Here is a 15,099-nt window from a genome sequence, read left to right as displayed (position 1 = left end):
GAGATTTCTTACATATGTTCTGCTCTCACACATGCAGAGCCTCCTCCATTACCACTATCACTCACTAGAATTTTTACCAAGGATGCAATTTACATTAACAAACCATAATCACCCAAAGTCTATAGTTTACCTCAGCATTCATCCCTGGTGAATGGGTTTGGAATGGCAGGATTACTTACTGGAACTTTACAAAAGAAGCAAAAATTCAGACAGGGTAAATTACTTACCCAAATCACAAAATTAGTAAGTAAAGGAGCTGGGATATGAAACTAAGTCTTCTGTCTCCAAATGTCATGCTTTTCCATTGGGTTTCACTGTAGAAAGAAGAGAGAATTATTCAGAAAGCGGGCTATAACAAAATTTATTATATGTATACTTCTAAAGTCCATGCCTAGTTGCAAACTTTCAAGTTTTCAGAAAGAATCCTATTTTAGATATCTTCTGAGCCTCAACAAAGTAATCCCCAAAACACCTGTGTAAGTATATTCAAATATCCCAGCATTGTTTCAGTACATACTTGTAAACATTTATGGCTTCTCCAGGTCTAATACAAACTCCCGTGATGAACACGGCAATGGAAAATGTGAAAGGGTCATTTTGTTGAACCTGACAAAAGCAGGTTCTCTAACAGTATACCTTTTCTCTTCCACTAGTATTAGGTTAAGGTTACTGGCTCCTTAACTACCAAACTATTCTATGCATACAGAGAAAAAATTCACTTTTTTTTAAAGATTTATTTATTTATACAGGAACCGGGGTACAGACCAGATGTGCGGGAGGGTGAAAGGATTTACCAGAGACAAAGTAGGGAGCAGAACAGGCAGACGGACCAAAATACACTGCTGAGGGGAGCAGCGGGCGAAGCAGGAAAGGTCTGCTGCGCCTTGTGGATTTCTCCCTGGCCGGCCGGGATCAAACCCGTGCTGCAGAGGCTGCGGACAGCTTCATATTGCGGTGCTCAATCCGCTGCGCCACCAAAAATTCATTTTAAGGTTAGCTCAGTATTAGGTTAAATTTTAGCATAAGTCATGAAAATCCAGAGCACAGCTGAGGGTATCCGACTATACTCTGGTACTTGCTACCTGAATGATCTGAAAATTAATTGGTTCCACACGTAAGTTTCCATGAAATTGCCAGCCTAATCTCTATGCTTGCAATTAGGGTTAAAACTCAGAGCCTTCACAGGTGGCACAATTCAATGAATTTTGACAAATGTGAAGAGTCTTGTCATCACTATGGCAATCAGGTCATAAAATATTTCTAGCCCTCCCCCAAAACTCCTTTATGCCCCATAACATTTATTCCCCTTCTATACCTGAACTCCAGCCTATCCCTGATCTGGTTTCTGCTAGCCCTCCTTGTTTTGCCATTTCTTGAATGTCTTATAAATGAAACTATACAGCATATAATAACTTGCTGTGTCTGACTTCTTCATCTGGCATGATGCTTTAGACTGCTATTTCACTAGTTCATTCCTTGTATTACTGAGCACTCCAATAAGGATACTTGAAGTCTCACAGTTTACTGACACTCAATTCATTTTTTCCTCTATATTTGTTAAAGATATTTTCTACTGCTTTGTTTTAAGTTTACCAATTTTTCTTCTGCAATGTCTACTCTGCCATTAATTCTAACTAGTGTATTTGTCACCTCACACATTGTATTTTTCATGTTTAGACATTCAATTTGGGTCCTTTTCATATCTTCTGTAACTACTTAACATACAGAACAATTACTAACAATCACTGTAATGTCTTTGTCTGAATGTCTGTGTTAACTGTAACATCTGTGTCAACTCTGGGTTAGTTTTGTTTTCCTCATTACACACTGTATTTTCATACTTACTGCAAGCCTGGTGGTTTTTGATCAGATGTCAGACATTTTGAATTGTGCTTTGCTGGGTTTTGGATATTTATTTATTTCTGTATTCCTAAACATTTTTTCCCGACATAAATTGCTTGTGAAAAGTCTGAACCTTTCAGGTCTTGTCTTTAAGATTATGGTGGGTGTGACTAAAATGGTGTTTCAATCAGTATTCTTACTAGACCTAATTATTCCCCACTACTGAGGAAGAACCTTGTGTGTACTCTATTCAATGTCCCATACTCAAGATGTTTTCCAATCTGGCAGTAGAAGGGAGGTACCATGCCTGATTCCATGTAAACACCAAATATTTTTTACCACTATCCCTTTAAAGGTTCTTTTTCTGGTCTTCGGTAGTTTCTTTATATTCATATACTGGCCAGCATTCAACTGAATGGTTAAAAGATACCCTCTGAAGCTTTCAAGACTTGTATAGTTTCTAATTGCTGGTTTGTTGAAAAGATGAAAGAGACAAATATCCAGTCAGGCTCAAAAAAAAGGAGAAAACTCTACTAGATAGAATCAGAATGAAAAAAGTTACACAGACATCTCAGAATACACACGCTTATAAGATACTACCATGCACATCTTTATGCCAAAACGGGTTAAGAAGCTAACCTAAGAGAAACAGAATTTTAGAAGGAATAATCTTTCAACTGAATCTGGAACAAAGAGAAAACCTGAACAGGTCAATGACAAGCAAGAAAACTTAAACAGTAATCAAGTTTTCCAAAACACAAAAAAGCCCAGAACCAGATGGCTTCACTAGTGTGATCCACCAAACCTTTAAAGACAAACTAATAGCTATCCTTCTCAAACTCTTACCCCCCCCCAAAAAAAGAAGAGGGAATGCTCCCAAACACATTTTATAAGGTCAATATTATTCTGATGTGAAAAGCAGACAAAGATATCACAAAAATAGAAAACTACAGACCAATACCCCTAATGAACACAGATGGAAAATCCTCAACAAAATCTTAGCAAACCCAATCCAACAATACTATAAAAGCATACATCATGACCAAGTGGGATTTATTCCAGGGGCGTAAGGATGGTTCAGCATACACAAAATCAACAGAATTTACCACATCAACAAAGGGAAAGATAAAAATCCTAAGATCTTATTGAGAGATGCCAACAAGGCATTTGACAAAATCTGACATCCACTTATGTTAAAAACTTAAAAAAAAAAAACACACAAAACCCCCCCCCAAAAAGGGTGGGGACAGAAGGAACACATCTCAATGTAATTAAGGCAATATGTGCCAAGCTCACAATTTAACATCATACTAAATGGTGAGACACAAAAAGCTCTTCCTTTAAGATCAATACTAGGATGTCTGTGTTCAGTGCTATTTTCCAACATATTGTTGGAAGTCCTAGCTAGAGCCATTAGGCATGAGAAAGCTATGAAAGGAATCCAAACCAGGAAAGAAGCAGAAATAAATCCATTTAAAAAAAATCACTATTTGCAGAGGACATAATATACTCCACTAAAACTATTAGAAACAATCAGTACAGTGAAGTGGCAGCTATAATATATAAAAAAAAAATCTTGGTTTTCCATATACAAACAATGAACTAGAATAGATCAAGAAAACCATCCCATTTACAACTGCATCAAAACAAATTAAATACCCGGAAATAAACTTAACAAAGGAGGTAAAATACCTGGTATAATGAAAACTGTAAGACATTACTAAGTGAAATACACAGAAAGAAATGGAATGATAGTCCTTGATCACGGTTTGAAAGTATTAACAGTGCTAAAATGGCCATCCTATCCAAAACAATATACAGTTTAAATGAAATTCCTATCAAACTTTCAATAGCATTTTTCAAATAAATAGGGCAAACATTATGAAACCACAAAAGACTGCAAATAGCCAAAACAGTTCTGAGATAAAACTAATAATGGAAGTATCACACTCTTAAACTTCACACTGTATCAAAACGATATGGTACTAAATGAAAAAGTCTAAAAATAAACCCACACTTAAATGAACAGTTACTTTACAGCAAAGGAATCAGTAATATACAACAGAGAAAGTTTCTTCAATAAAGTGTTAGGAAAACTAGATAGCCACATGCAGAAGAATGAAACTAGACCACTATCTCACACCATACATAAAAATTAACTCAAAATGGATCAAAGACTTGGATGTAAGATCTGAAATCATAAAAAGTATAAAAAGAAAACACAAGCAAAATACTCTGAGACACTGGCTTCGGGTATATGTTTGGGGACCTGATTTCAACCGCAAGGGAAACAAAAGCAAAAATAAACAAAGAGACTATATCAAACTAAAAAGCTTTTGCATAGGGAAATAAACTAACATTAAAAGGAAAAGACACCCTACTGAATGGGAAAATATTTACACATCATACATCTGAAAAAAGGCCAATATCCAAGATATACAAAGAACTCATATAACTCAACAAAAAGAAATAACCCAATTTAAAAAATAGGCAGAGGAGCTAAATACACTTCTTCAAAGAAAACATACAGATGGTAGTATGCACATGAAAAAAATGGTCAGCATCACTTATCATGCAAATCAAAATGCAAATCAAAACCACAGTGAGATACCACCTTACTCCCAAGAGAATGACCCATATCAAAAAAGAACAGAAACAAGTGTCAGATGTTCAGGAAAAGGAACCCTCTTATACTGTTGACAGAAACATAGACTGGCCAAGTCCCTATGGAAAACAGTATGGAGGTGTCTCAAAATATTAATAACTGAACTGCAACACTGTATTTTCACTCCTAGGTATCTACCTGAAGAATAAGAACAAAACAAAACAATAAAGGGACTTAGGGTTCTCCTATGTTGCCCAAGGACAGATGAGTGGATTGAGAAGACTGTGGCCTACATACACAAAGGTACACTACTTAGCTATTAAAACAAAAAGAGGGGCCTCCCTGGTGGCGCAAGGGGTTGGGACGCAACCTATGAACCTGTCTGCAGCCACTGAAGCATGAGTTTGATCCCCGGCCAGGGAGCTACCCACATGGCGCAGCAGACTTCTCCTGACTTGCCCACTGCTCCTCTCAGCAGTATATTTCAGTCAATCTGTTCTGTTTGCCACTCTGTTTCTGGTGAATCCTCTTACCCCCCACACCTCTGGGGGGTGAATCCTCTCACCCCCCCCACACCTGTACCCCAGTTCTTATATACATAAATAAGTAATCTTTGAAAAAAAAGATAAAATCTTGCCATTTGTAGCAACTAGATGGAACTGGGGAAGATTGTGCTAAGCAAAATAAGACAGAAGGAGAAAGATAAATATTGGATGACTTCAGTCATATGTAAACTATAAAGAAACAAAAGAACAGATGAAACTAAACCAAAATAAATCCTAAAAATTTAACTGTAGACTTGAGGTGACTAGAGAAGGAGGGCGTGGTGGAGTGTAAAGGGAAAGGGAAGTCAGTGTACTATAGCAGAGGATTATTGCATTTTTGGTGATGGGCATGGTATGGTAACATACGTCTGAAGAGACTTAAACCTATACCCCTAAATCATATACAGAGTTGTAAACCAATGTCACCTCAAAAAAGAAAGTACAATTTTTTTTTTTAAGTTCCCATCTTTCAAGAGTCCTTACGTATTCGGTTCTTGTGTACCCTAACCACTTTGGTTTCCCAGTCATCTCTTCAACTCAGAGTATCCACCTGACTGAATCTCTATTTGTTCTACCTAGGCCATGGTCTGGAAACTCAAAGTAGTTGCAAGTAGAATCATAAGGTGCATCTTACTTGTTTCACTGTGTTTCATCAGCCAGTGTTGTGATGAGAGAAGATGGACACAGGAATCTGATTGACTGCCTATGTTCAAATCTTAGCTCCTCCAGTTTTTGAAAGGCATCTTAGGCAAGTTATTTAATATTGGTCACTTTCATTTTTCCTATCCGTAAAAATGAGGCTAACATCACCATCTACCTACATACCACCTATTGTGAAAATTAACACTTGTAAAGTGTTTAGACTTGATCTAGTTCATAAGTACTCAGTAAATGTAATAGCTAATATTACTAGTATAATTCTTGCTATTATCAGAGTACTTTACCAGAAACCTGTAGTAAACAACATATTTAAATGTAACAATTAGAAATATTCCTATTAAAGTCAGGATTCAAACAAGGTGCTTGGAGTCATCACTTTTTCTACAATGTTCTAGGGAAGATTAACCAAAATACACAAAATATAAAAGAGAAAACAAAAACTTGTAGATGACATGACCATGTACCAAGAAAAAGAATGAGAAATTACAAACTATTAGGGCTATTGGGAGTTTAACAGCTGAACAAAAGATCATCAAAAGATAACAGCTTTCCTATATACCAGTAATGGCCAATTAGAAATGTGAAATCAGAAAAATTTCTCCTCAAAAGAGCATCAAAAATTTATCTAGGAAAAAAATCTAATCAAAACTACACAAGCACTTAACCAAGAAAACCATAAAACCTTACTAAATGGTTCATTAGTAACACCTAAATATTATGGAATGAAAAAAATGATTATGGTAGGGACATCAGTTTTTCATAAATTAATGTATTGATGTAATATAATTTTAAATAAATTGCAAAGTAGTCTACTATGAAACTTTACAAGCCAATTTAAAATTTTATGTAAAATATAGACTACCAAAAGCCAATTTTCAAAAAAAATAAATACTTGTACCATCTGTTGAAACTTACTATAAAATTTTAATAATTAAAACATGGCATTGGCAGAATAGACAATTAAGTCAACAGTACAAAAGAGAAAGTCCAAAAACTGACCAAATACATGTAAGAATTTAATATCTGACAAAAGACAAAAGCATTTCATGTCACTGTGGAAATAAAGGGCTAGTCAATGAAAAGTACTGGGACAATTGGTTTTACAAGCAAAAAATAAAGAGCCCTATTTCATCACAGACTGATTAAAGAGCCCTATTTCAAAACAAAAGAGCTCTATTTCATCACATACACCCCAGATTAAGGATCCAAATGCAAAAGCAAAATTGCATAAGTATTGAAAAAGAACAGAGTATGCTTATGCTCTTCAAGTACAGAAGCCTGATCACAAATTATCTTTGTACTCTGATGACCATATTCTCACTATAGTTTAAGAAATAAAACACTGCAATTATAGTTGAAGCCAAATAAACAGCTCTTGCCCATAACAAGTTCAAAGTTTAGAAAGAAGAAGCACACAGTGCTACAGAAGCAGAGAGAACACCAGTGTAGTCAGAACCCAGCAGAGGCCAATCTTGATGTAACTCTTATTTTTTTAACAAGTGTAGCTCTTTTATTTATCATCAATTAGCTAACTTGTTTCTCATTAAATGTCACTAAGACCTACCACATAGACACAGTCATCAAATATATGTAAAGGTTTTCTAGACAGAGAAAACAGCTCTATGTAAGAGCTATACATCTTTAATTCTAATTGTCAGGTGAGGATTACCAATGGCAAAATGCCAGCACATGTCAGTTGACAATCAAGACGCATGCTAGCTCAAACACAGCTCTGATGAGTTTTACTTTGTGTTGGGTGGGAGAAGGAGAATATTACAGAACATCCCACAAAAACAGACTGTGCATTAGATCAACATGAAAAGCACTATTTAAAAGTAATGAAACCAATATACCTTAGCAAAGGATGAAATGGATTAGTTTGAGGAAAGAAAATGAAAATTTCAAGGCAGATTTTTACAGAACAGATTTCTTATGCTTAAAGGAATGAAGTTTATGCTCTGAATATTTACACATGGAGCTTTAAAATAATAATTTATACAATAACCATATTTCAACAGATGTAGCTCTCTTACTCATGATTAACTAGTTTCTCATTAAATATCATTGATATATTAGATAGAATAAAAGAAACACCACAGCCATCATGACAATATCACAAGTGTTTCTGAAGCTTTTCACATTGCTAACCATGTCTGTTTTTTGAATTTCTCCTACCTCCTGGTTTTCATGTAAACATATCATGTGGCTGATTTCTTTTTCCTTGATCCACTTTCCTGAATTCTCTGCTAGGTTTACTTCCTGGTTGTGAACTTAACCCTAAGTATTTGGCATCTACCATTCTTTTAAAATACTAACTTCTTTCAAGATATAGCATGTAAATTATTCAAACAAAATAATTTTAAGAATTCTGACTTGGACCTCTTTTAATTCCAGTTACATATCATGGTCTTAGACATTCTGCCTCTGGCTCAAATTTAACAGCCTTAAAAACAGTACACACAGGGCCTTCCTGGTGGCGCAAGGAGTTAAGACACAACCTATGAAGCTATCCACAGCTACTGCAGCACCAGTTTGATCCCCCAGCCAGGGAGTTACCTACATGGCGCAGGAGACCTCTCCTGTCTCACCCGCTGCTCCCCTCAGCAGTGTACTTCAATATGTCTGTTCTGTTCCCCACTCTGTCACTGGTGAATCCTCTTACCGTGCTCCCCGCTCCCCAACCTCTGGCCTGTACCCAGTTCTTGTATAAATAAATAAAACCAGTACACACATATACACATGCCATATACATACACACACTTAAAAAAAAAATCACAATACTTATATTCTTTTCCATTTAATCCTCTTGAATTACCTAACTCAATGAGTTCTATCTGCTGTCCTTTTCCTACCCAGTACATTCCAGTTTTTCTCAGTTACAAATTTTATCTAGTCTTTTTTCATGTTTGTCCCTTCCTTTCTATCTTCCATCATGACCAACCTAATATAGGCACTGATCACTTCAACATTTAACAAATGCCTTCCTGCTTCTAGTCTCTTCCCTCCCTCCAAATCATTCTGAACATTATGGGTGAATGAATTTTTCTCTAAAGCACTACTTGAAACTTATCATCTTTTCCACATTTTTTAAAGAAAAATAGCAAATATTTGAGCTATTTAAGAACATAATAATTTCACTTCTACGTGCCTGTCAAATCTAATCTAACATTTAAAATCTAGTCTAAGAAAAACCCTCTCCTCAGAATTTTCCCTTAAGTTATCCCACTATTATACTTCCAGAAATGGCTAGTAATCTGCCTTTTACTCCAATCATGCTGAAATTATTTTTGTAGTTTCCCAAATACAAAGCAAATATTTAAGGTCTTCATTTTACTGGACCTCACCAGGCCACTCAAACCCTAGCAAACTCCTTCACTTTCTCTAACACACTTTGTTGGGCCTCCCCGGTGGCGCAGCGGTTGAGCGCTGGGTTGCGCGGCCTCTGCGGCGCCGGTACACACACACACACACACACACAAGCTATGCTAGCCCCTGCCTCTACACTCTGTTACTCAGATGAAACATCATTTCTGTGGAATTTCCTCCTGTCGCAAACAGCAAACATGTTTATGTGTATAGTCCCCCAATACCATTCACAATGTTGTATTATGTATTTTATGACATATTTTGATACTCAAAATCTGACATAAGTTGAGGCACACAGAAAAAGCAGGAAAGAGTGGATTCTATATGGTATGGCTGTATTATTCTGGTCACTGTCAAGTATACTGTATGAAGAAACGGTTGTATGTATCACAGAGTTCAGATGCTGAAGTCTAGTTCTCTGGGTATGAATTTTGGACCTACAACTTAGTAGTTACGTGGCACTATGCAAGTTAATGACCCTCTCAGTGCCTCAGATTCCCTCTTGCTTAAAAAAAAAAAAAAAACAAACGCAAAAAACCAAACCTACCTCATAAGACTACGAGGACTAAATGAATATTGAGGCAAAGCTCTAGAACAGTGACTGGCACAAAATAAACATTATATATGTATTTGCTACTACAACAAATACACCTTGGTTATTTTTTATCCTTTTCAGAAAGAACTCAATTTAGAATGGGTTTCCTTCATTTTTTTTCCCTTATCCAAATCTTACCCAGGTTTCAAAGCTAACCTCAGGTAAATCCTTTGATCATTCCAACCCTTAAAAGATCATGCAAACATTTAAATATCAACAGCATTTTTATCACTCTGCATTTAATTAAAAATGCCTTGCACCCTTGTAATTTATCACAAGTGTCTGTCAACCAACTTTGTAAGCGCTTAAACAAAGCTCAGTAGGAATCTCAACTCTGATCACACTACAGGGCCTTTGCAATCAAAGAAATGGTAAGCCTCTGAGAACATTCCATGCTTCTCTAAGAGCCAAGATGCAAATGTATTAGAGCCAGGGAATTCTAACTCCCATTAAAATGAGATGCTAAAATGAAATAGTTTGTGGGAGGGAAAAAAAAAAAAAACCTTTCTGGTAGCCTAGCTCGAGACCAAATTGTGGTAGTGGATCCTGTATGAGAAATCATCTTGTGTGCATAACAAAAGATTGAGAGTACAAGATATGCAATTACAGATCAAAGGACCCTGAGTCTCAATTTCTTTGCAAAGTGGGTATTTTACCACCTACTTCACAGATAATGAACATTCACCCTAACATTTAACTTATGTCCCAACTCCTTTGGGAAAAATTTGAAATAAACTGAAAACACTACAATTCACAAATAAAAATGAGACCAGTGAATACACTTTTCACTAGATAAGAAAATGTACTAAGTAAGCTGGCAGCAATATCTATAATACTCAAATTACCCATGAGAAAATTAAACATGTACATTGTTATCAATAATTAAGATTTGGGGCGCGGGAAAACATTGTTCTATACGATTTATCCTTTTTTTTTGGAACACTTTCTCCTTCCTGTAATTTCCTCCATTTGTTATTAAAAACAAATGTTCAAAAGTACCCCAAAAGATATTTGGAAAGCACAATTTAACTTAATAACAAGTTGGTTCTATAAAGGTAGCACACCAACTTAAAATTCAAAGATACTCCCAAAAAGGAATTAACATGAATTTAAGAAAAGGAGCTCATGAGGAGCAGCACATTCAACGATCGGTGCCAGTGATTTCAAATTAAGAACTGTCCCAACCTGAAGCCTGCAGTCGCCGTCGAAGGGTTTGTTTACAGCACCGACCACAGCAAACACTCCCTCCGGTCTTTTAGACGATTCATCCTGGCACGCTGATAATTTTTGAAGGCGTATAATGGCTGAAGTGCCCAATCCGGCACAAACTAAACTGGGATGGATTTCCCTCTGAAGGAAAAAAAGGAGCAAGTCCTATTTTTAACCTGCGATAATTTTGAAAATGATGAAATGCTGTTCAGATGTTCATCGACTGAAAACAAGCAGAACCGCGCTGCCTGGATCAGCCTTCGAGCGGGAGGGAGGGAAGGGAAAAGTGAAGACGAGGAGGAGCTGCCTTTGGGGTACAAAGGGGCTCCTTAGAGTGGCACAGAAGAGAACAGAGGCTCAGGGCAGAGCCGTCAGCGGAGAGCGGGGCGCAGCGCGGGGCGCCTTCGCTCAGGTGAAGTGTGTCAACTTCAGGATGAAAAGCTCTCTGGGGAAGGAAAGTCATCTCCGCGTTGAAAATTAGGAGTCGAGTGCGGGACATAAAGGGGATGAGCCACCAAAAAGGGTTGTAAAAGCCAGAGCGAGTTTTGGGGCGTGTGTGTGGGGGGGTGGGGGGGCGTAAGGCTTATTTTTAGGGATAAGAAATCGAGAGTTGTGGAAATTAAATTCGGAGGTGTGGGAACAAGGAGAGGAAGGAATGTGGGGATTTCCAAGCTGGGGCCGTCAAGCCGGGGGGCGCTCGCCGTCCGGGCACCCCTCTCAGGAGCCGGGTGCCCCCCGCAGAGTATCCAGTTCCGCTCGCCCGCCGGCCCCGACCAGGCCTTCGCCCTCACCGAACCCGGCACAACGCCCGGCCGCGGTCCCTCCTCACCTCAGGCCGCGGCGCCTCGCTGCTCCGCGACTCGGCGGCGCGCGTCGCCCTCCACGCCCGGCCGGCCAGGCCGGGAGCCGCGCTCCCGGTTCAGCTGCGCCCCGGCTGTCCCCTAGCGGGTCCGCGGCTCTCGCGGCTCCGCGCTCTGGACCGGCGGACTCCGGACTCCTTCCCGCAGGCTCGGCGCGCGGCCCTCCTCCCGCGGCGGGGAGACACGCACGCCCCCCCGCCCCGTGGCGCCCCCGCCGAGCCCCGCCCCCGGATTTGGAGCCTGCACGCTGATTGGTCCTCGCGAGACCCGGCGTCCCCGGACATTGGCTCAGCGGCCTCCGGACGGCGAGGGGGCGGGACAGGAGGCGGCTGCGATTCCCGTAAGGCGGCTCCCGGCGTCCGGGATTCCGGTGGCTGCGCCCGCGTCGCGTCTCCCAGACGCGATCGAAGGGTTCCCCCACCTCCCTCTGCGGACGGGAGCAGCGGAATGTTCCATTTTTCTGTGGAATAACGTGTCGTGAGCTGAAGTCCGGGGGCTGTCGCCTTTCTTTCTTGCCGCGGCCGCCGAGGCCTCCCTTCCGGGCCTTCCCCGAAGGACCCTGAGCCGCTGGGGGCCGCCGGCGTCCCTTGGGGGGCCCGGGGAGGCGTGGGAGCCCCCCGGGGAGCGCGCTGGGCTCGGGGCCGGGGCTCCACGGGAGGTTACCCCAGGTTGTGGCGGCGGCGATTTCGGGCCGAGCCTTATGTAAAACGAGCCCTACCGCTCCATCTGTTTTTAAATCAGTAAATGCGTTTGGGTGTGATTGATCAGTGAACCCCACAGCTGGTGACCCGCCAAGAAACTGGTTTTTCTTTGAGGTTTGTACCTCTGATCTGTGATTAAAAGTACCGAGTAAAAACCAGTTTTTTTCGTTGTAATTTACCCCTCCCCTGATTACCCCTTGCCTGGAAAATGAACCTTTAGGGTCAGTTCGTTGTATACCCCTCCTGCACCACCCCCTCCTCCAGAAAGATGAGAAGCTTAAAATTTAGGGGGGTGTGTGTGTGTCTCTGTGTGTCCATATCCCGAGGCCAGGCCCTTCTGTGAAAAAATGGCACTTTTCAGACAGCGATAATGGTTAAATGCACTTGAATAAATTAACAGGTAATTATAAGGTTCTTCGATATGTTGAGGATTCAGATAGAGTAAAACACAGACCAATATAGGGTCACTTAGTTGTGTGTCTACTGCTAAAGGACTCCTGGGCAGGCTTGGGAATGGTGCTATAGGAAAGACAAAACTCTATTGTGTTCCCGAGTTTGCAGCACCCTGTCATCCTATTTCTAATCTACCGAGCCTGAGGATTTAATCTGGCTCTGCCATTTTATAGGAGTGTTTAAGACAAACTTTAATAAAGTTTTGTTAAATTTATTTAACTAGAAGACATTTATTTATGGGCATTGTAAAACGATTAAGTGTACCTTCTGATTCAAAATTGCCTGAGTTTGAATCCTGGTGACAGCGACCTTGGGTGGGTCTTTTAGTTTTTCATATGCAACATGAGAATAATGTACGAACTTAACGGGATTGCTGCAAGGGTTAAAATAAACAAGTTAAAATACACGAATGCTTGACACATAATAAGTGCTTAATAAATAGCTATCATCACTATTAAATATTTACTATGGCAATACTTCCCAAATCTTTTTCCATGACAGCGTATAGTGAAAATGGTGTTTCTCTAGCACAGGGAATGGACAGGATCAATATCTCACAGCATGCTGCCTTGCACCCTTGTCAGGAAAACAAAAGGCTCCGTCCTTTTGTGTCTATCTTTGTATAGTCTTCCCTAAGACCCACATAATGTGGAGACACTAAAAGTGGTAGGCTAAAAGAATGAATCAGAACTGGGGGGAAAAAAATCAGAACACCACGAGCCCTTCTCTCCCTGATATTGCAAAACCTATGTAGGGTTTTGGCCTTGAAATGACCAGTTTTAGTTAAGAATTTGTTATTAGAAAGCACTGTCAAAATGTAAAGGTAAGGGTAAAAGTGATAGATTAGTCAAGAATTTTCCATTTATGCCCTTTGACCATTTAGGATTTGGGCTGTGGCAAAATCAGACGGTGGAGAAACTACAATGAGAGGGCAATATGAAAACGCTGAGGTTGCTTGTGAGTAGGTGAACAAAAGATGGAAAAAAATGCCACAGAACAGGTGATAAATGTGGAGAACAAAATTGCCTCCCTTCTATTTGCATAAATATGGTGCTGACCAGGATAACCATTTACTTTTTTGCTAGTGTCCAATTGTGCTTTTGAAACTTTGTGTCAGCCCAGAAACTATCCCTGAGTCTTGTGCTAACATTTTGATTTCAGCACTTCTGATAATGACTCAGCACCCCTGACCTCACAATTTCTCATCCTTCTCTTTTCTAATGATCTTTAACTTTACCCTATATCACATGTAACCACACCTTGAAATCAGTCACCAGGTGAAATTACTCTACCTCCAAAATTTCAGATTGTCTAGCCATAGCCACCTACCCCTCCACTTCTTTTATGCATTCCCACTGAATCTGCAAATTGTCTTCAGTGTAACCTCCAATCTTTGTTTTTATAGTTCATCAGTTATTTTCTACCTTATCTTCCTGAGCTGCTAGAATTCTTTTATCAGCCACTTAAAATGCATTCTCCCTATTATCTTCAATTCCTTTGACCTTCAGTCAGGTGTACCTTGTCAATGCTCTTTCCTAACAATTTCCCTTTTCTTGAACTACCACCCCCACCCTCAACATTTATTCTTAGTATGGAACCTTGTTTTATTATTCCCTGGAAAAACCAAGATCACTGGTGAGCATCTTTGGTTTTTCTCAGTTTAGGCAACTGTATATTTATCCTTTTACTCTCTTTCCCACTGCCTCAGAGGAAAAATCACCCCTCTTCCTTTAAAAGGTTTCTTGCTTCTGTGTTTTTGGTCCTATTCTTACTAAGTTCAGTTCCCTGGTATTATATTTTTCATTATTAGCATAAAATACCCTATACGATTTTTAAAATACTAACTCAAAGGGGAGCTGGGGATAACGTCTCCATGTGTGTTAAAATCTGTGTAATAGTATCTAATTCACCAAACAAAACTTAAAGTATTAAATCTATTTAATTCTAAAAATGAAGCAATTTAAGCCACATTGTAGTTCACTTAGGAATAAGTGAAACAGGAATTTTAGTCAAGTTGTACCTAAATCTCCAAGCTAGAAAACAAGAAAATTTAATTTCAAAGCAATAAAATAAGCAGTATATGACTCCATTTACTGAAGAGCAATATATACTCAGGAAAATGAGCATTCCATAAAAGTACAACTTGAAAATTTTTCATCAATTGAGCATGAACAGAGTCATGTAACTTGTGTCTGGATCAGGAAATATGACCAACAGTTCCCTTCTGCTCCCTTGAAGTTCTTGTAGGCCCCTGGTGACCCCT

The 15,099-nt window shown here is 39.4% G+C and overlaps 1 protein-coding gene across 2 annotated transcripts in view; it reads right to left on the bottom strand.

Annotated features, from left to right (window-relative positions):
• IL6ST (interleukin 6 cytokine family signal transducer) overlaps positions 1–11,706 on the bottom strand; it is a 42,927-nt gene extending 31,221 nt beyond the window's left edge. The window contains exons 1-3 of one of the 2 annotated variants that reach the window (XM_037530803.2): positions 11,652–11,704; positions 10,799–10,963; positions 228–314 (exon numbers count right to left, since the gene is read on the bottom strand). The gene's annotated coding sequence lies outside the window, so the exon portion shown is untranslated. Of the gene's footprint in view, positions 1–227; positions 315–10,798; positions 10,964–11,651 lie in introns of both variants that reach the window. The other variant, XM_037530804.2, reaches the window with a different exon arrangement.
• Positions 11,707–15,099: the final 3,393 nt, after the last annotated feature.

Source organism: Talpa occidentalis, unplaced genomic scaffold (genome assembly GCF_014898055.3).
Source record: "Talpa occidentalis isolate TD23 unplaced genomic scaffold, MPIMG_talOcc4v2.1 talOcc4.6, whole genome shotgun sequence".
In the NCBI taxonomy this organism is placed as follows: Eukaryota; Metazoa; Chordata; class Mammalia; order Eulipotyphla; family Talpidae; genus Talpa; species Talpa occidentalis.
This window is presented reverse-complemented; position numbering and strand designations above follow the sequence as displayed.